We start from the raw sequence: 26,400 nt of genomic DNA on the forward strand, positions 1-26,400 counted from the left end.
GTGTCTGCCTCTCTGGCTGAAGGACAGACATTGCAGCTTTGGGCTCACTTTCTTCCAAATATGCATACTGTTAAAGACAGAGGATCTGTCAGTCCTTAATAATCAGGACCTACTGGAGTGGGTCCCTTTTGTAGCATTTAAGAAAGACTTTCAGGAAGATGGCCAGAAGGATAGCTTTCCTTGGGCTAAATACTCAGACAAAGGGAGAATAATACCCCAAATAAAGGACACCCCACAAAGTCCAGCAAGGAATTCTCTAAAAATAATGGGGAAATTTAGAGAAAAAGACCATCTCTGGTCCAGTAAACAGTAATTGCTCCGTGGGGAGGCGGGGAAGGTAGAGGAAGAGGGCCCTGAGCTGGGGTTGGAACACCAATTAAAAACCGTTACTCGAGTACATCTGGATTTACACTATTTTAAAAAGAGAGAAAAATGTAAATGCCTGTGAGGACAAGACAGGTTACTGGTATTCAAATACTAAGCTTGTAATCATAATAGATATTTTAAAAGAGCAAGCAAAGACGCCATGTGGATCACAGTCCAAAAGCAAGGCAGAAGCACGTAACAATGAGAACACCAAAGGAGCCGGAAGACTCGGGGAAAGGAATCTCAGAGGTCCCCTCGCTGACTCGAGCATGCGGACAGCGGCAGCAGCAATACTGATCGTGGTAGTACTAACCCCATTTGTGGTACGTGTGCGAACGTTGCCCCATTTCTCTCTCCAAACCCAGGGAGGCAGGCGCCATGTATCAAGTGCACAAATAAGGAAACTGAGGCTTGCAGAGATTCAGTGCTTGCCCAAGATTACGCCACATGCAAGCAGGGCCACGTTGCAACCCAGATACAACTTTCAAGCCCTTACAGCAATGTGGAAATGAATAATTCAAAAGTGAATTCCAGAAACTTTCCTGACTGAAAGTGAATCTTGGCACGGATACTACAGGCAGCAAGCCTTGCCCAAAAGCAATTTTAAAAGAAAGGCTCCACCCCCATCTCCAACGCCAGGCACCTACTTGTCAAGTTTTTAGATTAAAAAGAGAAAGGATCATATAAACACCATGAAGACGTGAGAGTTGAGGTCTGAATATTCTGGAATTTGTCCCTTAGACTTCCGGAATGAGAATACTTTGGAAAATGTTAAATAAATAGAGTTCAGACTATCCTGTCTCCACGCCATCGCCCCAATAGGTGCTTCGAACATAGCACGTCTCAGACATCTCTCCAGGTTTTGCCCTGAAGACCTGTCCTGGCCCCTCATTTCCTCCATTTCTGTTAACTGGAGCTCCATTGACCCCGGGTGTCCGGGTGTCAAGCCTCTTCCGCCCCTCCTACAAGGGAGCAGCTCCTTCCATCCAGTCTCTTTGAAACAGGTAATGACATGGACGCCTGCTCTGTGGGAGTTCCTGGACTCGTTACCGACACCCAGTCACCCCATCGCCGTGAGGCCAGCATGAAATGGCGCCTGCAGATTGTCCAAACTTGCCCTGGGCCCTCAGCCCCGCCAGACCGTGATCCCCACCTGCCCATTTGGAGTTTTTGGACCCCACATATGTTGTTGAGGTGGAGTTTATGCTATTTCAAGATCATAGTAATTAGAAGAAAGTGATTATAATTGAATCTAGGATGTAATGATGCATTTAATAAATTCAACAAAATCTCAGTGTGTCATATTGCAATAATATTGAAACCAACTAAGAAAAAGGATAAAAACATACCTAGGCAGAGGGCAAGTGACTAACTTCTTAAAAAACAGAAAAGGTACATATATGGACACTGTGAAAAGTATTTAAAAGCAATGAAAACACAAATACAAAACACTACGTTTAGAACATGAAGCCCAAGTGTTATATCATGTGACAGCGTTTCCCAAATTTCGGTCTTCTGCATGCAAATGTCAGCTTTGCCATATCCGTATCATTTAAATCACTATCATTTGCTGGATGCATCTTTAATAGACTCGACTTTTTCTCCACATACAGCAGTGTCTGTAAGGTCACAGATCTGTTGTTCTGGCTGTGCTTTTCCCTACAGTGCACGGAAATGATTCAGCAGCTTTAAAAATAAAAATGCTCTAGGGCGCCGGGGTGGCTCAGTCGTTAAGCGTCTGCCTTCGGCTCAGGTCATGGTCCCAGGGTCCTGGGATCGAGCCCCGCATCGGGCTCCCCGCTCCGCGGGAAGGCTGCTTCTCCCTCTCCCACTCCCCCTGCTTGTGTGCCCTCTCTCGCCGTCTCTGTCAAATAAATAAATAAAATCTTAAAAAAAAAAAAAAAAAAATCTACCTATATACCACCTAAAACCGTTTGCATAACCCCTCCATACTTTGGGACTTAAGGAGAGGGAGAATCGCACCTTACCCGCGCAAACACAGACAGCACAGCAAATAAGGACACAAGTAGATGGACAGAGACGGTCAGAATGGAGAGGCAGCTACCGCCTCCCCCACACACCCAGACCGCCTTGACCTGCGTACAGCAGCCATCCCGAAGCATCGCCAAGCTGGCTTGTTATGCTACTCATTTTATCAGGGAAATCTTAAATAAAAAATGTAGGCCAGCTCCTTAAAATCTAAAACTTCACTTAAAACCTAGGGTAATTTCCCACCTCAAGTAAATTCTTACAATGATAGGACTTCTCACGGAGCAGATCCAATATATCTTACAGAAAGGTGGAACCATAATTTGCATTAACATTGAAAATGTACGAATACTATAAATATTTGAATAGTTACCAAGATGGCACTATAAAATTCAAACTTTATAATTTTTTCTAATTATAAAAGTAATCCATGTGTATTGCAGGTCATTTGAAAAATAAAGAAAACACAAATAAGGAAATAAAATTCATCTAGACCCAACACACTGTTAAGATCTTCACACATGTTGATATCTTAATAATACATAAATACATAAATATATAGACAAATATGTTCACAAAAAAATGTGTTCCACAATATACAAGATGCTTTTCCTACTTAGCAATGTGAGCACTTTTCCAGTTTGCTAAGGCTCTTCTAAAGTACCATTTCAAAGGCTCCGTGACATTTCATTATTGGAAATTATCATAATTTAGCTTGTAGCTCGCTGTGGGACTTTTAGAACTGCTTCTACTTTTCACTGCCATCCCACTTACACATGAGCTCCAGTGGAAGTTCAGTTACAATGAAACATTTGAAATATATTATCACAGTTACCATTCCGTACCTTAACCAATGTTTTCACTTATCTGACCAAATATTTCAACAAATAAAAGAGTCCAAAGAGTGTAGTGTGTTTCCCCTTACAGAGGCTTGATGTTTTCATCTGCTTTACAAACGTATGCATAGTGGGGTTTCATATTGTTGTACATTTTATATTTTTATGTGCTCAGATCTACTAAGCTTCCCATCTCTGGTTTCTGCTTTTGATATTATGCTTACATCTCTCAACTTACTTCAGTTTTTCTTACAGTTTCTTACTAAATGCATTGTTTCCTCAATGCAAACTTTGTGCACATTTCTTGACCTAACTAATCTGGGTATTTGATAGTGTTGCTCATTTGAATGGATCTTCCATCCTTAGCACTGCAGCCAACTGGTTATTGCTAGCATTGGAAGCACCACTGGCTTCCTGTATTAATTTTATTATTTGTCATTATAATTTCCTCTCCTGGTTTTACTAATTTCAGTCCATTCTTTGGGTGTTTTGAGGAAGTTTTGTGGCTCCAAGCTCTGAATCTGAAATCAGCCAGACCTGTGTTTGCATTCTAGATGCACCATTTGCTAGATCTGGGTCTTGGACAAGTCATTATATTCTCTTTTCCTCAGTTGTATTTAGATATAATTGACAACACTGTGTAAGTTTAAGGTGTACAACTTTACGATTATGTATATATATATAGTGAAATGACTACCACATTAAGGTTAGTTAGCACATTTATCATCTCACAAAGTTACCACGTTTGTGTGTGAGTGTGTGGTTGTGATGAGAACATTTAAGATCTACTCTCAGCAAATTTCAAGTATGTAATATAGTTTCGTGAACCACAGTCACCATGCTATGTGTTAGATCCCTAGAACTTACTCATCTAATAACTAGAAATTTGTATTGTTTGATCAGCATGATCAGCATCTCCCCATTTCCCCCTCCCCCCAGCCCCTGGCAACCACCAATCTACAATCTGTCCCAGTGAGCTGGACTTTTCTAGATTCCACATATAAGTGAGATCACGCAGTATTTGTCTTTCTGTCTGGCTTACTTCACTTAGCATAATTTCCTCGAGGTTCATCCATGTTGTTGCAAATGCAGGATTTCCTTCTTTTTATTTTATGGCTGGATAATTATCCATTATATATGTATATATCCATTATATGTATGGATATGTATATATTTGTTACATATATATGTATGTATACATACATACATATACATAACCCATTTTGGGTTAATTTTTGTGAGTGGTATAAGATAGGGGTCCAAATTCATTCCTTGCATGGATATTCAGTTTTTCCAATGCCAGTCATTGTCTTCTGAAGGCCTCAGGTTTCATTTTTGTAAAATGTGCATGGTAAGACCTACTACCTCTTTGAAATGGTGTCACAGTGACATGAGATACTGTGTTTAAGAATGTATTATATATGCACATATACATATATATTATATATGTAAATATGTATTCTCAGACATGTCATGTGCAAATAATGGTAGTTCTTTCCTTTTTGTTTTTGGATGTTGTATCTCTTGTTTCTTTTTTTGGCCTTATACCTTGGTAGAACATCTGGAATGCTGAGTAACAGTAGACAGGGGGTCTTCCTGCCATCACCCCGATGATATTGGGAAAGCTCAATGCTTCACTGCCAAGGTTGCTGTCACCTGCTCCTATTTCATGATTCCTGTCAGGAGTTCTGCCAAGTATAAAATTCACAGCTGCCTCCTCTCCCAGATTTTGGGAGCCTGAACTGCTTCCATGACCGACACAGTCTAGGAGCACTACTAAGGGAAAGTCAGGGAGTCTTTCAATGTTGCAGGGTTCAGCTGTTCAATTCTAAGCACCTTATAATAATCTTGCTTGGCAGAAGTCCAGGGTGGTCTCCAGACCAGCTGGGCTCAGGGTCCAGGACTCCTATCTGGTTCCAACAGTGCAAGCTGCCCCTGCTGGTGCCCTCCCTCCCTCCCCCTCCTCACAGGAGAAGGGTCTGCTCTGGACAGTTGGCCTAATAACATAGTATGAGTTACCCTCTCCTCTTCCACCTTTTTCCCTTGCTTATCTCAGAGTTTGAAGAGATGTTGAAATGTGTTGAGCAAAAACATCTGGGCAGCTTCCAGGTAGAGGCAGGCTTGTCTTCATGGAGAGGATTTATGACTTTAGACGTACAGCCAGGAAAGGAGAATAAACACTGGCATATAGAACATATTCAAGAAAGGTTCCTACCAACTTAGAAGAGCAAAAACGTGAAGGATGTTTCCTTCTATTTCTGCTTATCAATATTTATTTTTAAAGACCGCATTTACTTAGAGAGAGAGAGTGAGATAGAGAACACGAGCAGCAGAAGCAGAGGGAGAAGCAGGGAGCCTGATGTGGGGCTCGATCCCAGGACCCCAAGACCACAACCTGAGCCGAAGGCAGTGGCTCAACTGACTGAGCCACCCAGGGGGCCCCTATTTATCAATATTTTTATCCGATAAGTTTGCTGAATTGTATCAGTGCATTTTCAGCACAGGTGAAAAAATAAAGAATTTTCCTTTTTTTTTTTTTAAATCGACTCCTTGTTTCCTTGATGGTGTCTTTCCAAAAAAGTACAATTTATTAAGCTTTTCTTTTATGGGTCATGCTTTTTGTGCCCTATCTAAGAAATATTTGCCCACTCCAAAGCTTCAAAGGTTTTTCTCCCATAAGTTCTATAGTTTTTAATTTTACATTTAGGGCTATAATCCATTTTGAGTTAATTTTTGTGTATAGTGTGAATTAAAGGTCAAGGTTGCAGTTTTTTCCCTCCATATGAATACCTAGTTGTCTTAGCACAATTTGTTGAAAAGACATTCCTTTCTTCATTGAGTTATCTTGGCACCTTTGTTGAAAATGAATTGACCATAGATACGTAGGTGCATTTCTACTGATAAGATGTAATTATCTTTTTTATTTTATGCTTGAATCCTGCAACACTGCCAAATTCAAGTATTACTTCTAGTAGTTGTCCGATCAAGCATGAATAGGTGTTGATTTCAAATGTTTTTTTCTGCTCAATTGATATGACCATGTGATTTTTCTTTGGTCCATTAATATGATGGATTATACTGTATGATTTTCAAATATTGAACCAGCCCTGGAATAAACCCTATCTATTCATGGCATACAATTCTTTTTATTTATTGCTGAATTCTATGTAGTAATGTCTTGTTGAGGATTTGTGCATCTACGTTCATGAGAAACACTGGTCTGCAGTTTTCTTTCTGTCTGGTGTTGATGTAGGGCTGATAAGAGCTTCGTAAAATGAGTTGGCAAGTTTTTCCTCCTCTTCTATTTTCCAGAAGAGATTGTGTAAAACTGGTGTTAATTCTTTAAACATTTGGTACAAGTCTCCAGTGAAACCATCTGGGTCTGGAGATTTATGTTTTGGCAGTTTTTAAATTACAAATTCAATTTCCTTAATAGTTATAAAGCTATTCCAATTATCTAATTTCCTATTGGGTGATTTGTGGTAGTTTGTGTTTTTTTATGAATTGGTCCATTTCATCCAAGTGGCCCTATTTATGTAGTCGTTTGTACTCCTTCAGTCTCCTATTGCTGTCCGCGGGTGACAGCCCCCGTTCATTTCTGATCTTGGTAATCTGCGTCTTCTCTCTTTTGCCAGTCTTGCTAGAGATCTGTCAATGTTTTTTTTATCTTTTCAAAGAACTAGTTCTTGTTTCATTGCTTTTCTCTTGTTTTCCTGTTTTTAATTTCATTAATTTCTGCTCTTACCTTTGTTATTTCTTTCCTTCTGCTTCTTTGGGTTTATTTTGCTCTTCCTTTTCTGGGTCCTTGCGGCTGGAGCTTCAATTATTGTTATGAGACACCTCCTCTTTCCTAATAGATGTATTTAGTACTAACTTCTCTCAACACTGCTTTAATTGTATTACTCAAATTTTGACATGTTGTCATTCAATTTGATGTATTTTTAAAATTTCTCTTGAGCCTTTGTGACCCAGGGATTATCTAGAAATTCATTGTTTAGTTCTCAAGTGTTAGGAGGGTTTCCTGTTATCTTTCTGTTACTGATTTCTGTTAATGATTCCATTTGGCCAGAGAACACGTTCTGTGTAATTTCAATTTTTAAAAATTTGTTGGGATTTGTTTTATGGCCCAGGATGTGGTCTACCTTGATATGTGTCCCAAGGGCACTTGGAGACAAAGCGTGTTTGGTGTTGCTGGCAGGATGTTTGACAAGTGCTGGTTCTGTTTGTTGATAATGTTGTTGAGTTCTGCTCTTGTGATTTTCTGTCTAGTTGTCCGTCAATTGCTGAAAGAGGCATGTTGAAGTCCCCAACTAGAATTGTCCCCTTTACTCCATCAGTTTTTGCTTCACGTATTTTGTAGTTCTGTTGTTTTGTGCACACACATGTAGGATTCCTATGTCTTTTTGGTGGATTGAGATTTTTATCATTAGATAACGTCTCTCTCTCCAGCAATTTCTTTTGCTCTGAAGTCTATTTTATCTGATATAGTCACTTCTGCTTTCTTTTGGATAATGTTTGTACGAGACATCTTATTCCACTTTTAACTTTCAACCTGCCAATATTGTTATGTTTGAAGTGAGGCTTTTGTCGGATGGCACACAGGTCCCAGTTCTTAATCCATTCTGCCAAGCTTTCAGTGTATTTCATTCCTTAGGCCATTTACATGTAGTGTAATTATTGATATGTTGGTGCTCCCACCTGATATTTTGTTTTCTGTTTGTTCTCTGTTTTTCACTTCTGTTTTCTTTTTCCTGCCTGTGGATTACTTGAACAATTGCTAGAATTCTATTTTATCTGTGATGTTTTTTAGCATATTTCTTTGTATAGCTATTTTAGTGGTCCAGATGCTACTTTATACATGATTATCTTATCGCAGCATATTAGTGTCACCATTTCACCAGCTCAGGTGAAGCAAAGAAGCCTCACCTCGCTCTCTGTCTTTTTACCCTCCTCTGTCTATGATGTCATTGTCTTATTTCTTGCACATCAGACAGTGTTATAATTTTTGCTTCACTTGTCAAACACAATTTAGAAAACACAAAAGGACAAAGAAGGCCTATTGTATTTACATATTTTTGTTTGCCATGTTCTTTCTTCCTCCTTGATGTTCAAGTTTCCTCTTTGGATCATCTCCTTTGGGGCTACAGAAATTAAACAACCTTTTAGGGTAAGTATGCTGGTGACAGATTTTCTTAGTTTTTCCTCAGATGAGAATGACTTTATTTTCCCCTTCAAGCCTGAAGGTTTTTTGCTGGATATAGTCTTCTAAGTTGACAGTTCTTTTGGTTTTTGAAAAATACTGGGCTACTTCCCTTCTGGCCTCTATGCTTTCTGATGAGAGATACGCTGTGATTTGAATTGTTTTTCCCCATGGGTAAAATATTGGTTCATTTTGTCTTTAGTTATCAGAAGTTTGACAATGCTGATTTTTTGGTGTGGATTTCTTAGTGTTTATCCCGTTTGGGAATTTTTTCAGCTTCTTAATTTTGTAGGTTTGTGTCATTTGCAAATTTGGGGAATTTTAATCCATTATATATTTATTTACTTGTATTTTTTTCAGACCCACCCTCTCTGCCCTCTTCTTCCAGAACTCTGAAGTCATGAATGTTAGATCTTTTGTTAGAGTCCCATAGGTCTGTAACTTTTTTTTCTTAAGTCTGTTTTCTCTCTGTTGTCCAGATTGGATGGTTTTGTTTTCTTTTAAATTCACTGATTCTTTCCTCTGTCACCTCCTTCCTTTTTTCTTTTGAGTTAATCCATTAAGGTTTTTTATTTCAGTTTCTCTTGTCAGGAGGGCTACCTGCCTGGCCAGTCACATGGCCTGCTGAGTGCCACCTGTCTGGGTGCAACCTGGAGCTCAACTTGTGCAGGTGGAACAGGTCACAGGAACCAGGGTTTTGTGGTTAGATGTCAGAAGGGCAGGACTGGAGTCTGGCTGGCTCAGGGCAGGCCAGAGTCTGCAAGGCTATCTTCAGCTCTAGAACCAAGTAAGTGTTCAGACAGAACTAGAGAAATGCAAACTCAAAGAACGTTCTGGGTGTCCCGTCTTTTTTCAGGTCCTTGGTTACCACTGGGTGGGTGCAACTCCCCACACAGACCTCAGACATGCTGTGCTGCTCTAGGAGCCCACCCTCCTTCCCAATGGGCCACTTCCTAATGTGTAGACAAGCCACCTGGGCCAGGGTTGCACATTGTTGTTAGGCTCTCTGTCTGATCTTAAATAGGCTCAGAAGAACAGTTTCTATGTTCCATTTTTGGACAAAGGATCTTCGTCTTTGTGTAATGGTCATAACATACACAATGGCAGCAATTACAACTTTGTTGTTCCTGTGTCTTAGATGCACCAGCCCATTATTCTGCTCAAGTGTCCTGTGAAGTTCTTTCCATAGATGGCGAGGTCAGGTACCTCACCTGAAGTGGTATCTCGGTATGAGGTGCAGGATCCCCACTGAGCCAGTCTAACTCCAGCCTCAGACTTGTAGCCATCATGCTCCGTGCTGACCAGTCCAACAGCTTGAAGGCCCTCAGGTGTGGGACTTACACACAGCACCGGCCTCAGCAGGCTGGCCAATCCCCGTCAGAAGGAAGGCCTTTGGGCTGCTGTTTACCCACGAGCAGCTTGTGAGCACTATGGTTTCTCCTTCCCTTCCTGCCAAGCATTTGGACTCTTGGCACATCAAAGGGTTAAAGGTGTCTGCTTTTGGATCCACAAAGTAAACATAGCATATTTTCTTAATCCATTTCTCCATGTCTGTACATGGCATTTATGTGCTAATTGTGTTTAATGGAAGCAGAACTCATGCTTGGTTCAAACAAATCCTTAAGTTGGAAAGAATGTTCTCTCCTGTGGTGGATAAGAATGCAGAGGGAAGGTTGGGGAGCCGGGCAGCCTGGTGGGAGGGTGAACAGGCCGGCACACCCCCCGTGTCAACTAGCACAGACTTGCTGTTCTGGTGCTCAGCAGCCCTAGCAGTATCTGCTGAGCCTTATACACACAGAACATCAAGGGCATTTACTTCCTGGCTGATCATAGACCAGTTACTTATTATGTTTGCACTTAAAGAACCACCTAAGTTTTCCTCCTTGGTCACAGCCTCTGCTCCCTTGAGAGCACAATTCAGAACATTTCTAGCTCGAAGGGCATCAAGTATGTCCTAGTCACATTTTCAATCAAGATGTCTTTCCTGGCATCGGAACGCCCAATGCCAGTGGCTCAGATGACAATTAATGAAGTCCTTTACTGACTTTATCTTTCCCAGACTGTCTGGATGGCTGCTGAGTTTCTGGCCCGTGACAGGGTTGTAGAAAACTACAAGAGGATTTTGGAAGACCAGCATGTCCTTGACAAACAAGTTAGATAATCTTGCTGTGTTTCTGAGACTTTCTTTTTTGCACTTGTGGTTTCAAACTGTAGAGTAGTTTCCTAGGAAACAAACAGCAAGAAGGAGAAAGAACCCGGGGGCCCATCAGCGGGTTGATAGAGGGTGAAGAGCCCCATCGGGGAGGTTCACCATACATTTTGATGTGCACACCATGGTGTTAAGCCATCCTTACTGATGTGAAGTTACTGGAGCAGCTACAATATATTACAACAGGCCTTTGGAGAATGCCAACTCTTTCAACATCTTATTATTGTACAGAGAAAGTGCTTGTAAAATCTGGAAACTTCACATCAGAGTTTACAAAAGTCTTGGTAATACTCAGAAGTCTCTGCTGAGCAAAGCCCAGGCTTACAGCAGGATTCAATTACCCAGTGGAGGATTTAAGGACAGTTACACCAGAAGGGACAACAGAGCTTGGGGAATTACACAAACAGAGGTTTTATATCCTGTCTCTGCTTTTCTCTTCCTTCTGGATCCAGTCATCGAAAACTGTTGCAACTCGCACTCAATGTTTACACAATGGCCTGAGGAACCTGTCATTTCTGAGAGGCGTTACAAAAACGGCTACTATCCTCCACTGGAGGTAAAAAGAGAAAACTCCTTAATTGTTATTTCCAGACACATCATGGACCCAGGGGTTGCTATTTATTCAGTTTCTCCTCCCCATGGTAAAAAGAAACCTCACACTGTAAGTGAAGTTAACCAGAAGTGTGGGAATGAAGAAAAAAGGAAAGAAAAGCAGGCACCAAGGAGCCTAGAGGCAGAAGGGACACAGTCCCCGGGCCCAGGGCCCCTGTGTGGCTGTGCCTCCACCTGCCGCCTCGAGGAGGTGAGCGGCATCTACAGCCGGGGGGCGGGGGGGAGTCACACCTTCCAGGGAGGTGGGTCACACGTGCTCCCCCGCAGCAGCTGGCAGCCTTCTCAGCAGAACCCACCTTGGAAGGCACGCCAGAATGTAATGACCTGCACTACCCTGAGGTCTAGATGGAGCTGAGGTGGGGGCCCTTTGGAGAAGTTCAAGCAGAGAGTGGGCTCTGTGGAGGCAGAAACTCCAAAGCCACAGTGATAAGATACCTGGTGTCTGGAAGGAATGTGCCTGAGGTAACAATGTTGGACAGGAAACGCTGGGTGAGGGTCCAGGCTGCCCTCCAGTAAATACAGCCTCAGGGTCCCCAACAACCACGACTCCACCAAGCAAGGTCCCCCCCACCGCCTGGGGACAGCTACCCACAGAGCTGCACATACAGGAGGCTGGTTGGTCTGTCTTTCAAAGGTTGGTTTGGCTGCATGACTGGTTTAAGCTGACGAAATGAGTTGCATCTGAGCAGGTGCCTTGTGCCCACCATGCGCCCTCCCCAGGTGCCCTTCCTCTCCACAGGGGGTCCTCATGTCCCTGCAGCTGGAGGCCCCTTCAGCCTGAGTCTCAGAAAGCACGCAGGTGGGGACAGAGCCCCAGCTGAGCCGAGCACACTGTTAGTCATCGAGCACAACCCAGCTCGGGCTGCTTGACTCAAGGGCCCGGGTCCAAGTCCACCGCACCAGCTCCGGAGCGGTGCCTTAGGCCCCACAATGTGTGGAAGAAAGTGTGGCCGCCGGGCTCTGACGGAAGGAAGCCATGCATTGGGGCAGGGACCGCCTGCTCTGGCTTCACTCAGCCCGGGAAAGCACCATGGAGCCTGCCTCAGACCCCATCCCGCTCCCACCTCAGGACCATATCGGGGAGCCAGCCCCGAACCCCACCCGCTCCGACCCCAGGGCTGCACCCAGGAGCCCGCCCCAGACTCCACCCCGCTCCCACCTCAGGACCGCACTGGAAAGCCCGCCCCAGGCCCCACCCCGGACCCCACCCCACTCCGACCCCAGGGCTGCACCCCGGAGCCCGCCCCGGACCCCACCCGCTCCGACCCGAGGGCTGCACCCCGGAGCCCGCCCCGGACCCCACCCGCTCCGACCCCAGGGCTGCACCAGAGACCCCATCCTGGACCCTACCCCGCTCCGACCCCAGGACCCAACTCGGGGGACACGTTCTCCCGGTTTACCGTAGACGGCGATTTGCCTGGCAATTCACGCTTGCACGCGCCCCTCTTCTGCTTCCGGGAGCCCCTCCCCTGGAGAGAAGCCCTTCATACGATTGGAGCAACGTTGGCCCCTCCCTTCCGTCTTTGCCGCCGAGGAGGCACGTGACCCAGCTCCGGCCAATCAGAGAGCCCCTTTCCCCTGTCCACAGCGATTGGTGGGCGGGCTGGGCCAATCGGAGCGTTGGGGGACTTGGGCAGCCGCTCTGCGGGCTCCCAGGCAAGGGGAGGGCGCGAGGGGCCCGTAAGATGACCTTGATCACGCCATGCCTGCAGCCGCAGGTGTGCACCTTAGTGGTGGACAAGTCCACTCCTTCCCGGTGGAGGTGTAGTGGGCCTCTGAGGGTCCTGAGACGGTCCTGACTCGTCTCACCTGCGAGGCCCAGGCCGGCAGTGGGGGAAGCAGGTGAGGTGGTGTGGTGGCGAGGACTGTGCCAGACGCAGTGGTGCAGCCCTGGCTGCTGCAGAGGGACACGGGGCAGCTCCCGAGGCCTGGCTCCAGGGTGCTGGTGGGCTCCTGCCAGTGGTCACTGGTTTTGCGCTATGGAGTGTCAAGGAGCCAGGTTCCTGAGTGTCCTCAGGTCCATGCCTGGGCTGATCCCCGTCCCCTCCTGGTGTGTAACATAAGAGCCCTGAGAGTCGTGGCCCCAGCGGCCACCTTGGTCAGCATCCCCACCATTCCCAGTTATGCCAGCCCGGGTCGGAGTGGGGTGGGGTCTGGGGCCCATTCCTCCTCCAGCGCCACCCCCAGGGCTGCTGGGCCGGGCTTTAAAGGGTGGGTCCCAGCAAGAGGCTCTTGGGCCCTTACCTCTTCTTTCCATAATCTTGGTGGGCTGGAGGATGGGGCAACTTCCGGAGCATGGCAATGGTAGCTCAGCCGGGTCGTTGAGGGACCTAAGGGAGAGAACTGGTGGAAAGTGCTTATTTAGTTCCTGGCACGTGGCAAATGCTCAATAAATTCCAAAGATTATCCCAAATATTTCTATCGCTGTTGAGGCTGAGCATTTAAAAATGCATCTGCTTCATCCTAGAGCACCTCCAGCAAATCACATCCCCCAACCTTGGTTTTAAACTCTGGCTGGAAGCTGGCCCACTGAGGGGTCTCCTGCAGGACACAGTGAAGCCATGAGTGGAGGCTTCGGGATCTTCCGGCCGGTTCCTGGGGCCCAGCCAGGAGCCCTACACCCCCTGTCCCTGGGGCCAGCAGCCCAAAGTGGTGGGTGGGTGCCCAGACAGAAGCCGCAGCGCTAGCGAATGTTGACATCCAAGACTCTGGACTGAGGCGATCCTGGTGCCAAAAAGCAGGCATGACTGTTTTTATGCCAGGAAAATCCATTTTAAATACGTATGTCGCAATATGCCTCAATTCTTTTTCTGCTGCCCCCAATCAACCCTCCCCCACCCCCAGCTTCAAGTAAATAGTCATATGCTCCGAGATGGAGGCTTCTGTTTTTGCTTATTGTGAAACTTGACCTGGTAGAGCCCTATCCCCTGTACTGTCCTGCATCAGTGCCTCACCCCGAGCTCCAAGAGGGCACCGCTACCCAGCAGGACAGTTTAGGAAAAGGCTCTATCTAATTAAACTTGAAAATGCAGACATGAGAGGTTTTGTTCTTTTGTTTTTACTGCTTTGTAAAAAACACACATCATTTCCTAAATGGAATGTGAGCGCCTCCCCCTTACCTCCAGGAAGCCTGCTAATCCCTCTTCTGCAGCCCTGTCCTGGACAGCCTGCCACTCGGGCCACCAGTGTTAAGGTACCTGCGTGGCCACATTTTTGTGCCTGCCACCGCTCAGGGCCTGGCCATCAGCTGGCCTGCAGGAGGAGCCCAACAAGAGAGGACGGGCTTAGGGCAGAAAATCCACTTGGAATTTTGTTGCTGTCTTTGTTCCTGGGTGGCTGTGGGATTTAACTTGACAGATACTTACTGACTACTAGACCCCATAGGAAGGTGCTGGGGTTAATCCTCCTGCAGGGGAGATACAGGGAGATGCAGGGATGGGGCTCCATGGAGACAGAGGAAGGAGCAGCCCCTGCCGGCACCCTCATTCACCCTGTTCACCCGAGTCCATCCCTTGTGACCCCACCATAGAGTGCAGGCATGGGCAGCTGCACCAGTGGTTAGAAAGAGCCCCCAAACACAGGATGAGCAGGGCCCTGCCTCGCTGCTGCCCATCTTATTCTGGCCTGCTCACTCCGCAGAGGGCAGCTCGGTTAAAAACATTGTTTGCTGCAGGGGGTGACAACAAGGGCAAATGAGGTGTTAATGAGTAGGGGTATAAAACTCCAGAGGCAGAGACCTTGTCTTCACAAAGGATGAGGTCTTGCCATTTGCAACGAAATGGATGGATGTCAAGGGCGTGACGCTAAGTCAGACAGAGACAGATGCCACATGCTCTTTCTTATGTGGAATGTACGTGGAATCTAAATATATCTACGTGCAGAAACCAAGCTCATAGGTATACAGAGAGCAGGCTGCTGGCCGCCAGGGGCAGGTGTTGGGGTGGGAGAAGGGGGTCAACTGTTTGTGCTTAAATAAGTTGAATAAAAAACAGGGCATCTCAGCATGCCCAGGTGGCTCAGTCAGTGAAGCATCTGCCTTCGGCTCAGGTCATGATCGCGGGGTCCTGGGATCGAGCCCAAGTCAGGCTCTCTACTCAGCAGTAAGTCTACTTTTTCCTCTCCCCACTCCCCCTGCTTGTGCTCTCTTGCTCGCACTCTCTCTCTCAAATAAATAAATAAATAAAATCTGAAAAAAGAAAAAAGAGGGCACCTGGAGATGGTTGTAATTTTCTGTGCTTGGTGAGTTGGGCAGGAGTTGAATTACAACTTTGAATTTTTACTCCAGGTAATTCAGTTGTGACCACGTTTCCTCTTCTAACGAACAGAGTTACTATGTAACATGTCCCCTTTGACATTTATAGTTCAATGAACAGGACAATTTCATTTTACTCTTAAAATATTGGAGACACAGGGCGCCTGGGTGGCTCAGTCGGTGGGGCATCCAACTCTTGGTTTTGGATCAGGTCATGATCTCAGGGTTGTGAGATTGAGCCCCGTGCTTCGCTCTGCGTTCATCAGGGTGTCTGCTTGAGATTCTCTCTCCCTCTGCCCCTCTCCCCATTCTCTCTCTCTCTCTCTCTCTCTCTGTAAAATTTTAAATTAAATTAAATTAAATTAAATTAAAATTAAAATGTTCTTTTTTTTTCAGATAAGAAGTTTTTATTCGCATCCTGGGGTTATGCCTTCTGCATTTACCCTCACTGTGGCCCCCTGGCCCTGAGCCCACAGTAAGAGTGCTGTGGAAATTGAGCAGAACCTACTTTATTTGCATTTCCTCGGTTATTAGTGATAGCCTTCTGTTCCCCTGTGTGGCGTGTTTATCGGACCTCTGCTTCCCCCTTAGGTAGCCCCTATTTGGGTGTGTGATTCTTTGTGCTGAAAACCCATGTGCACAGTGATTTTGCACATGCATACCTGGGCAGATGTGAAATCTGTAACTACCAACATTTTGTGTCATATTCACTGCAAATATTTTCCCTGTTCTGCTCTCTAGTTTTGTGCTGTGATTTGGGGATGACCCACATGTACAGTGGCAGCAAGAGTTACTCTGACCACCTGCCTTGAGCCAGACACTTCCCCAAGCCTCTCCTCCCCTCCCTGTGCTCCTGCTGGAACTGGACACTTCACTTTATTTTCTGTACTTTATTTATCTTATCATAGTACATTTTAATTAATATAATTGTATATACATAACACAAATCACACTGTAAAATGAAACAGGATCAAAAAGCGTACCTGGAGCTGACAATCAGGTGTCCCTCCTAATCATGTCCTGCTTCTCTTTGTGCAACACAGCTCTGCACTTGTAGGGAGTTGCTTCTGAAATTACTTTTATACCAGTGTGAATCATAGGCTTCTGTTTTTATTTCTTTCTTTATCTATTTCAGACAATACCCATTACTCCCTGCTATGATAGATGTTTTGGCTCCATCGTGCTTGCTCCCATGTTCCCACTGTCACTACAAAGCGCTGTCTTTAGTTAAGTCCATAAGGAGTGTTCCATTTTCACAAGTATATAGATAACATTTCCTGCTGAGCCAGGGAAGCACTGGGATTATTTTTCCTTCTGTGAACACAGTCCCCCTGCTTCGTCCCTCTGATAGTGTAACTTTTTCCCTTGATATGTTCTCATATTTGCTTGTATTTTCTTAATACAAACTCTATTCCCCTTTCCCACTCTGTTGGGCAGCCCACTGACTGGTTTTCTGCAAGGACAAGCCCCTCCTGGCACTCTGTGCCCCCCTCCATCAGGACCACTGCTCCAGACCCAGGGCCCACTGTCCTCTTTGCACTTCATGCCACAGTTTTTCTGAGTTGGACCACTATTTTTGGATCACAGTATTCCTATTACTTTATTTTCTCCTTCATTTAACTGGAGCACATCCTCCAGTAACTTTCTTTAAAAAGTGTATGTGCCACATTACTGAATTGCTGTATGAGTTCTAGTAATTTGGGGGTGGAGTCTTTTGGGTTTTCCACATAAAGTATCATGTCATCTGTGAAAAGAGAGAGTTTGACTTCTTTGCCAATTTGAATTCCTTTTATTTCTTTTTGTTGTCTGATTGCTGTTGCTAGGACTTCTAGTACTGTGTTGAACAATAGTGCCGAGAGTGGGCATCCTTGACGTGTTCCTGATCTTAAGGGAAAGGCTCTCAGCTTTTCCCCATTGAGGATGGTATTCGCTGTGGGTGTTTCATAGATGGATTTTATGAACTTGAGGTATGTACCCTCTATCCCTATACTCTGAAGAGTTTTAATCAGGAAAGGATGCTGTATTTTGTCAAATGCTTTTTCTGCATCAATTGAGAAGACCATATGGTTCTTCTCTCTCCTCTTATTAATGTGTTCTATCACATTGATTGATTTGTGAATGTTGAACCACGCTTGCATCCCGGGGATAAATCCCACTTGGTCATGGTGGATGATCCTTTTAATGTATTGTTGGATCCTATTAGCTAGGATTTTGTTGAGGATTTTGGAATCCATATTCATCAGGGATATTGGTCTGAAATTCTCCTTTTTGATGGGGTCTTTGCCTGGTTTGGGGATTAAGGTAATGCTGGCCTCATAGAATGAGTCTGGAAGCTTTCCCTCTGTTTCTATTTTTTGAAACAGCTTCAGGAGAATAGGTATTGTTTCTTCTTTGAATGTTTGGTAGAATTCCCCATGGAATCCATCAGACCCTGGACTCTTGTTTTTTGGGAGGTTTTTGGTCACTGCTTCAATCTCGTTACTGGTTATTGGCCTATTCAGGTTGCCAATTTCTTCCTGTTTCAGTCTTGGCAGCTTATAGGTTTCCAGGAAGGCATCTGTTTCATCCAGGTTGCTCAGTTTATTGGCATATAGTTGTTGATAATAATTTCTAATAATTGTTTCTATTTCCTTGGTGTTAGTTGTGATCTCTCCTCTTTCATTCAGAATTCTATTAATTTGGGTCCTTTCTCTTTTCTTTTGGAAAAGTCTGGCCAGTGGTTTATCAATCTCATTAATTCTTTCAAAGAACCAGCTTCTAGTTTCATTGATCTGATCTGTGTTTCTAATTCAGTGATCTCTGCTCTAATCTTAATTATTTCTCTTCTAATGCATGGCTTAGGCCTCGTTTGTTGCTTTTTCTCTAGTTCTTTAAGGTGTAGATTTAGTTGGTGAATTTGGGCCCTTCATCAGATGAATGGATAAAGAAGATGTGGTCCATATACACAATGGAAGGTTACTCAGCCGTCAGAAAGGATGAATGCCCAACTTTTACATCCACATGGATGGGACTGGAGGAGATCATGCTCAGTGGAATAAGTCAAGCAGAGAAAGTCAATTATCATATGGTTTCACTTATTTGTGGAACATAAGGAACAGCACGGAGGACGTTAGGAGAAGGAAGGGAAAAATGAAGGGGGGGAATCGGAGGAGAGACGAACCATGAGAGACTGTGGACTCCGAGGAACAAACTGAGGGTTCTAGAGGGGAGGGGGTGGGGGGATGGGTTAGCCCGGTGATGGGTATTAAGGAGGGCACGTACTGCCTGGAGCACTGGGAGTTACACAAAAACAATGAATCATGGATCACCACATCAAAAACTAATGATGTACTGTATGGTGACTAACATAGCATAATAAAATTAAATTAAATAAAAAGTGTATGTGTCAGAACACATCATCTATCTTCACATTTGACCCATAATTTTTTTGGAATCAATTTTAAAGTTGAAAATAATTCCTCCAAAGCTGGGAATTGAACCCCTTCCTGTAAGGACACTGGTCCACCACTGGGGCTCATCTAATGCTGTCCTTGAGCATCACACTGGGTGAGGGCTCTAGCATGTGAACTCAGAGAACACAGTTCTGTCCCCAGCAGCAAGCTCTCAAAAGTGGGGCTGGTTTTTCTCTCTTTCACTCCTAGTTAATTTTCTGGGTCTGTTTGACAGCTGACAGTGCTCACCCTGTCCTGCATCTGCCACGGGCCTGCATAGCTCTGGGCTGGGGACAATAGTGTCATGAATGGACCGTGCACTCAGCTCACTCTGAGCCCTGAACCCCCAGGCCCTGTGGAGATGAGGAGATTCTGCATCATGTGCCACCACCTGGCCATCCTGTTCAGACATGAAGTCCAGTAAATGTCCTTCTAACAGCAGAAGTCTTAAAATGCACTTAGAGATTTTTAAGGCTCTTGACAAAGTGAGTATGTAACTTCAGCCTACGTTCCGCAGTCAGGTTCAGAACATGCCATTGAATTTGCTCTCATGATCAGTGACAGAGTTCTCCAAGATAAGTTATTGCTCATTGAGAAACAAGTACATCCTTCCATGGCCTCACGGTGTTCACTCCTTCCTGCAGTGGAAGGACTAATCTCCAGGCAGATTAACTCACCTGATTCCTTGCGGACACTGGGTCCTTTGTTAACATGGTTCTGTCCTGCATTATTATACACCCACCCTGACTCTAAGCAGCTCTGCAGTGAGAACCTGTCATTGGTCAAAGAGCGCATTGTCATTCCTACCATGTAGATATTCTCTAGTATCCAGGGGTCACAGGACTCAGAGACACGTGGCTGGCTGCCCTCCCCTACCTGGGGGGTTGCTAAAGAACTCACTATTGACCCTGCCTTGAAGCAGGGATTGCTGGGGAGCAAAGGAAGTAGAGAGTAGGTAGTGCATCCACAGAATGGCAGAAAGGACCTGAGGGCTAGTTGAGAATTCATCGGCCCACACCTGTGCCAGGTGCACTTTTGCAGACAGAGTCTGCTCACTGTCTGAGCAACCCACCTGTCATTGCTCCCCAGTCACCTGGAGTCCGTAGCAGACCACCATGCTGCAGGCAAAGCTGCTGTCACCAGGAAGCCTGCAGTCATCTGAAAATGCTTTTAGGGTTTTCTTTTTCTTTTGCCCCAGGAAAGATCCAGTGCTTGGCACGTTGACTAATCAGTCACAAGCAAATGGGGCAGGGGGGGGCGGGTAAAGGGCTTTGGCAAAGCTTTCTGTCCTCATACCTGCTTTCCTTGACCTGTGCAGCTAGCAGGGAGGCCCCCACATCACATCTCACATGCTGACCTCCCCAACACCAGCATTAACACTGTCCTCAGACGTTAGTATGGACCTCATCCTCCGCCTTGGGGGTCTTCTCAGCCTGATACTCTTCCCTACTGGATAAGTGAGCTCCCTGTCTAGTCTGAAATGTTTCATTCCCTGGTTCACGGGTAGCCCACTCTGCCAGGCCTCCCCCTGTCTCCCTGGAGTCACCTCTTCCCCCCACACCCTAGCTGGGATACACTCAGGCTCTGCTTCTTGTCCTGCTCTCTTCTCCAGCACCCTCCCATGGTAATCCCATCCACTTGAGAAGTTCACCTGCCCCTCGGTAGACTGGTCTCACCTCTCCAGACTCTCTCAAGTGATTCCAAATAAATGTTCTCTCCACCAGGCATGTTTGCACTGTGCCTGTCATGCAAAAAGGAATTAACACTGAGTCTTCTTAAACTCTTCCAAAACATGGAAGAGGGGATACTTCTTAATACATTTCATGAAGCCAGTATTACCCTGAAAACAAAGCCAGACAAAGATACCACAAGAAAACTGCAGTCCAATATCCCTTATGAATATAGAGGTAAAACTCCTCAACAAAATACTAGCAAATCAAATCCAACAGTACATAAAAAGGATTAAACTCCATGACCAAGTGGAATTTATCAGGAACATAAGGGAAGTGCAACATAAGAAAACCAATCACTGTAATACACTATATTAGTAGACTAGAGGGGAAAAACCCATAGTCATACAGAAAAGGCATTTAACAAAATTCAACACTCTTTCATGATTTAAAAAAAAACCACCACCACCACTCAGGTTAAAAACAGAAGGCATGATAAAGGGTATTTACCAAAAAAAACCCACTGCCATTATCATACTCAATGGTAAAAGATTGAAAGCTTTCCCCCAAAGATCAGAAATAAGATAAGGATGCCCCCTTCCACCACTGCTATTCAATGTTGTACTGGAAGTCCTAGCCAGAGCAATTAAGCAAGAAAAAAAAAAATAAAGTCATCAAAATTGGGAAGGAAGAAGTAAAAGTATTTCTATTTTCAGATGACATGATTCCATATATAGAAAATCCCAAATAATCCACAAAAAGCTACTAGAGCTAATAAACAGATTCAACAAACTCTTAGGGTATAGGATCAACTAAAAAATGAGTTGTGTCTCTATATACTGTCAATGAATAACCCGAAATGAAAATTAAGAAAATGATACCACTTATGGTAGCACCCAAAAGAATAAAATACCTAGGAATAAATTTAACCCAGGAATTAAAAGATTTTTTAGCTGAAAACTAAAATACATTGCTGAAAGAATTAAAGAAGACATCATGTCAATAGATTGGAAGAAAATATTGTAAAGAAGGACTACTTCCCAAAGTGATTTACAGACTCAATACAATCCCGGTCACACACACAAATTATAAACATTTCAATGTCCTTTTTTGAAGAAATGGAAAAGCTAATCCTCAAATTCCTATGGAATAGTAAAGGATCCCAAATATCCAAAACAGTATTGAAAAAGAAGCACAAGGTTGGAGCACTTATGCTTCCCAATATCAAAACTAATCAAAGCTATAGTCATTAAAACAGTGTGGTACTAGTGTAAGAGCAGACCTATGGACCAAGGGAATAGAACCGAGAGCCCAGAAAGAAGCCTGAACACTGAGGACCAGTTGATTTACAGTGAGGATGCTCAGACCATTCAACTGGGGATAAATAGTCTCTTCAACCAATGGTGCTGGGACAACTGGATAATCACATGCAAAAGAATGAATTTGGGCCCCTGCCTTACTCTATATAAAAAAAGTAACTTGAAATGGATCAATGACTTAAGTATAAGAGCTAAAACTTACAAAACTATTAGAAGCAGAAGTAAAATCTTGATAACTTTGAATTTGTCAGTGGATTCTTATATTTGACACGAAAGCACAGGAAACAAAAGAAAAAATAGATAGGCAGACTTCTAAAAATTAAAAACTTGTGCATCAAGAGGCATTATTAAGAAAGGAGAAAGACAACCTACAGAACAGTGGGAAATATCTGCAAATTGTAGATTTGATCAAGGTTTAGTGTTCAGTGTAAAAAGAGCTCTGACAACTCATCAGCAAACAATTCGATTTTTAAAATGGGCAGAGGACTTGAACAGACATTTCTCTAAAGAAGATACATAAATGGCCAACAAGCACATAAAAAGAAATTTAACATCATTAGTCATTAAGGAAATACAATCAAAACCACAACGAGATACTGCTTCACATTCTTGAGGATAGCTATAATTATTTTTAGTGGGAAGAAGTAACCATGTGCAGAAACTGGAACCCTCAGACATTGCCTGTGGGAATGCCAAATGGAGCCGCTTCTGTGGTCAACGGTTTGGTGCTTCCTCAAAGAAGTCATACATAGAATTACCGTAATATCTAGCAACTCAGCTCCTAGGTATCTATTCAACAGAAACAAAAACATAGTATCCATACAGAAACTTGTACATGAATGTTCCTGGAGCACCACTCACAGTAGCCAAAGGTGGAAACAGCCCAAACGTCCGACAACAGATGAATGATAAGTGTGGTATAACCCATGGCTATAATCCATCTCTAAGAAGGGAGGATGCACCCGCCCCCGCTCAGCTTGTGTGCACCTTGAAGACAGGCACAGTGAAAGAAGCCAGACGCAGCAGTCTACGTATTCTGTGCTTCCTTTCATACGAAACATGCAGAAGAGGCAAACCCACAAAGACGGGATGCGGGTTGGTGGTTGCTGGGGACTGGGGGCAGGCGGGGTGGGCAGCGCCCACGTGAACCATTCATTAGGAGGTGTTTCTCTGGGGTGTCTTGAAAATGTCTGAAAACTAGGGAGCTGGTGGTGGCACAAGACGTGAACGCGCTCACCGCCACACAACTGTGCACTTTAACAGTTCACTGGAAATTACATATACATAAAAGGGAGAGTTCTATCAGTGAGCGAACCTATCTTTACATTTGCAGTGTTACTGACACCCTCTCAGCAAACCGCTCACACCTGCTTCCCCATAGGGGCTCTTGGGCTCCTGTTCTGGTTCTGCTGCCGTGTGGGGGCCTCGGGCGACGGTGTCGGCCCTGGAGGCTGAGGTTTGTGGAAGATATAGCCCCTCCTTCCAAATCTGCTGCAGGAACTCTGAGCAGCACCTGACCCTCTCTGCCCCTGCCTTCTCTGGGCCTTCAACCTTGGGGCCAGGTTAGGGCACGGATCTTATAGCCACAGTCACCACTGGCTGTTGGAGGCTTGCCAAGTCCGGTCTGACGGACCACCACCTCGTTTACCTGTGGAGGACGGCATCACACCTGTGGGCCTTATTCAACGAGGAGGGTGTCGCTTCCCTGACCAGAGCCCACGGAGGCAGCTTCGGGCTGCCGGCTGTCGCCACCTGGGGCTTGGAGGGGTTCCGGCCAAGGAAGCCCCGTAGTGAGGGCTACCGGGACGGGTGCCACTATGTGTGGGTAAGCTGCTGGCTTGCATGGCTAGAGCAGAACCATGAGGCCTCTGGGGCAGGAACAGAGCATGCTATCTGCACACCATGGACGCCACCGACACTGCCTCCCCTCGGCGGCCGGCCGGGCCTTCAGCTCCAGAGAACAAGGACTGGATCTTCTCTCCCTTTCCCTCCCCTCCTCCTCCCAGCCCGCTGAAGGCCTCGAGGTGCTGGATTGTGAGGGAGACCTGCACCCCTCCCTCGCCCCCACAGGCCACCCTTCTGTGGCAGGATGGGCACCCACCCCATGCTGGGGAGCAGCAGTTCTTCCTGCGTCAGTGAGACCCAAGTCATCGGCAGTGAGGACTCGGTCAGCGGATTTGGTCATGCATTTGCTGGGCTTCCAGTTCCCGAGGCCAAGGGCTGTAGCACACACGGGCGTCACCCAAACAGGCCCCGTGGGCTGGCTTCCAGGCCCATGTTTCACGGCAGGCTACGCCGGCCTTGGATGCACAAATCACTCTCTGTGTCCAGCTCTGTCAGCATCCCAGGACAGTTCTCGAGCAAGTCCCTGGGAAATGTGTGCACGTGGCCCACGAGAAGGGAGCCCATCAGAGCCACGGTCACCTCAGGTCTGTTTCCCAATGAAAGCTTGTGGGACATGGTGCAGTGACCCACAAAAACTCTGCAGAGGTTCTTAGAAGAAAAATGGCCACATTCCTCCAGATGTTTTGAAATGTGAACTCTAAACATGGCCCAGAGTAGTTAAAAGGCAAACGGAGCTCTTGTTTATTCTTTTACGTGATGACTATTGTCACATCTTTCCAGCCAGGAGCACACTCAGTGCCATCCCAAGGGCACGTGAAGCACCAGGGTTTCTGGCCTCGACACAGCAGAGGCCGAGAATTTGCCGCTGGACGAGGTGGTCATATTCCTGACCCGTGAGGCTGGGGATTTGGGTTCTTACAGCTCATCAAAGGGGCTGAACCAGGGAAGAAAATTTGTGCAGATGTGACCAGTGGGGATGTTCACCTGCGGAGGAGTAGAGACGGGCAGGCCAGTGCGTGGGTCCCGGCATCGCGGAGAGGCTCTGGGCCTCTGATTCGTCTCCTCACAGACAGGAGCCCGGGCTCAGTCTCAGGGGGCCCAGCTCACCGGGCCTGGCTCTCCACAGCAGCACTGAGGCCATGCGGGCCCCCGAGCACCTCTCAGTTCCTGTTCCTCACCAGTGGAGTGGACGCGGGACTCCCACCTGCCCCGGGGGGCAGTCAGTGTGGTAGCACATTCCTGCCACAGACAGCACGAGAAAGCTCTCCCTCCCGAGGTGGGAAGGCCCCGCGCTGCGAGGGAGTCAGCACCCTCAGCCTCCCGCATCCCCTCCTCGTGCCTTTGCTCTGAGTGGTCCCTGTGCTGACCCCGAGTGTCATGTTCTCCGGGTCGCCATGCCCTGCCGCTCTGTCCAGGATGGGAAAGGGCCAGGTGCCAATGAGAAAGCCAGCATTTGGTTAAGGAGAGGTCCAGGGCCGTACCTTTGGGGCACTGGGATTTAGGCCAAGGTCAGAGGAGGCTAAGCCCTGGATACACTCACCAGAATCGACAGGCTCCATAAAGTCACGCTACCGCAGTCGGCTCAGCCTCCACCCGTCCCTCTGGCTCTCCCCCTCCGCCCTCATCCCACGCAGACCCGGGGTGACACAACTCCCAGCGAGGGCAGGTGTTGCTGACTGCCAGCCGTCTGCCCCTCACTGATCTGGCTTGTGTCCCTCCAAAGGGGAGCCAAGCTCCCTTCTCCTGGAGGGGCCACCCAGAGCTAGGTTGGGGGCAGCATTAGCAAAATGCAGTTATGAAATAGAACGTCCAGCCGAAAAGGAATCCTGACCCCAGAGGGGGTTTTCTGGTGGTTTTTCATCTGTTCATGTATACAGATTTCCCCGCTGCAGCCTGTGTCGAGCTGGGTGCACCCCCACCCTGCCAGGCAGGCAGCTGCCTACTTTCTCCGGGAAACCCTAGAAAGCTCCCCAGGAATGCTAGCCTTACCTGGGAAGAACCTCCTTGCACATGTCCTGGGCCATCAGGGTAAGTGACTTTTATACAAGAGCTCATAGATGCACAGTCATCCCACTGGGCAGGGAATAAACCAAGGCCCAGAGCTCAGTGGTTTCCTCCCAACCTTCAGCAGGGTGACCCCAGGTGTGCTGTGCCCGTGGGGCACTCTCCTCTGAGTCAGGACCCTCACACTTTTTTTTAGTAATTTTTTATTGTTATGTTAATCACCGTATATTACATCACCAGTTTTGGATGTAGTGTTCCATGATTTGTTGTTTGTGCATAACACCCAGTGCTCCACGCAGAACGTGCCCTCTTTAATACCCATCACCAGGCTAACCCATCCCCCCCCTCCCCTCTAGAACCCTCAGTTTGTTTTTCAGAGTCCATCGTCTCTCATGGTTCGTCTCCCCCTCCGACTTACTCCCCTTCATTCTTCCCCTCCTGCTATCTTCTTCTTCTTTTTTTTTTTTCTTAACATATATTGCATTATTTGTTTCAGAAGTACAGATCTGTGGTTCAACAGTCTTAGGACCCTCACACTTTTACAGGGGTTTGGAATCCCCAGACTACCCAATTAGGAGGTCTGGGAAGGGCCTGAGAACTTGCATTTCTAACCCCGCCCCAGGAGATGCCGGACTGCCATTTATTTACTGGACACTTAACCTTGGTG

Source organism: Callorhinus ursinus, unplaced genomic scaffold, assembly GCF_003265705.2.
Source record: "Callorhinus ursinus isolate GAN/ISIS: 27379988/994484 unplaced genomic scaffold, GSC_fseal_2.0 scaffold79, whole genome shotgun sequence".
NCBI lineage: Eukaryota > Metazoa > Chordata > Mammalia > Carnivora > Otariidae > Callorhinus > Callorhinus ursinus.